General features: G+C 44.4%; 1 non-coding gene and 1 pseudogene across 1 annotated transcript; both read right to left on the bottom strand.

Annotated features, from left to right (window-relative positions):
• Positions 1-351: 351 nt before the first annotated feature.
• On the bottom strand, positions 352-435 carry LOC125549627. Its single transcript, XR_007301407.1, has one exon. It is a non-coding gene; the product is annotated as a small nucleolar RNA SNORD36 (small nucleolar RNA).
• Positions 436-533: 98 nt separating this feature from the next.
• Positions 534-618, bottom strand: LOC125549629 (annotated as a pseudogene).
• Between the last annotated feature and the right edge of the window lie 770 nt (positions 619-1,388).

Genomic DNA, 1,388 nt, shown 5'->3' with positions numbered 1-1,388 from the left:
AGGTTTAGTATAAGTTAGATTAAGTTGTGTGACTATCGATCAAAACTACAGTAAAACAACATGAGCCAAACGCATCGGTAGTTTTTCTAAAACTGAGAAAAATGTATTTTCTTTAAAACCGTAGTATTCATTGCCCACGCATTGCAATACCGAAGCTTTGAGATACTATGGTATTTTAAATACAGCGCTGCCAAACTAGGTCCAGCCGATGACTACACAGCAGCAACTACTTCAGACATTGGCTGGAGAAATGCTTATCTTTTTTATTCTTCAACGACATAAAAAGAAATGACAACACAGCACCAACAACAGTAGACTCTCACCCAACTAATATACTAGAACTAGATCAACCAAGCATCAGTTTTAAAAAGCTCGGTTTAAGATACTTCAACGGCGTAAAATCTCAGTAGCATCTCCTTGTAACATCATATGCTCAGCTGACAAACAAGTCACATGCAACTCCTCTACATTATATCACACCAACACACAGAGCTGCATTCTAGATGAGGAACAAAAAAACGTTGATGGCATGCTAGGCATCAGTTTTAAAAAGCTCAATTTTAGATCATCAAAGACTGGAAAGGCCTCAACGGTCTAAATGTTTCACATCCTCTGCCCAGCACAACATCATCATCGTCACGGAAATTCCCTAAACAGTCAGCTATCCACAAAAACATAGTGACCCACATCACCAACGAGCTACTGTGAGCATGCAAGGACCATATACTATGCAGAGCTACTAAGCAAATGGGATTGGTAAGGAAGGGCAAAGAGAGGGAGGTGGCTACCTACTCCACAGGGGAACTTCCTGGTGGTGATGTTGAGCAGCATCCTGACAGGACCATTGACCTTGAGCTGCTTCTCCTTGGCGCCCTTCACCAGATCCGAGGTCACTGTTCAACATACGCACGCACAAACGCATCAGAACGGAGACGCACAAGTCCAGCCAAATTACAAAAGAAAAAAGAACATCTATTGCGGTGGCGAGGCAGTAAATGAGGCAGGCAGAGCAGAGCACAGGACCTTCTGTGGCACGCCGTCATGGTCAAACTGGACGATGCCCTCCTCGTCGAGCTCGAGGTCGGACTCGACTATGTCCTCGTCGAGCTCGTTGGGCTCAGGGGTGGGGTCGCGCATGTCCTGGTCGTCCTCCTTGTCCTCCTCTTCATCGTCGATGTCGTCCTCCTTGTCCTCCTCTTCATCGTCGATGTCGTCCATGGAGGTCGCCTGCGCTTCCAAATCCAACACAGTAAAATTAACCAAAAAACACATGGTCCTAGATAGTATAAAATTAACCTAAAACGAACTAATACACAGAATTAGTTCAGGAAAATGGATACAAGCGGACGAATCATCCTAACTAACCAGAAACAAAACATTATTTAGTC

The sequence above is a fragment of the Triticum urartu genome, chromosome 3, assembly GCF_003073215.2.
Source record: "Triticum urartu cultivar G1812 chromosome 3, Tu2.1, whole genome shotgun sequence".
NCBI lineage: Eukaryota > Viridiplantae > Streptophyta > Magnoliopsida > Poales > Poaceae > Triticum > Triticum urartu.
This window is presented reverse-complemented; position numbering and strand designations above follow the sequence as displayed.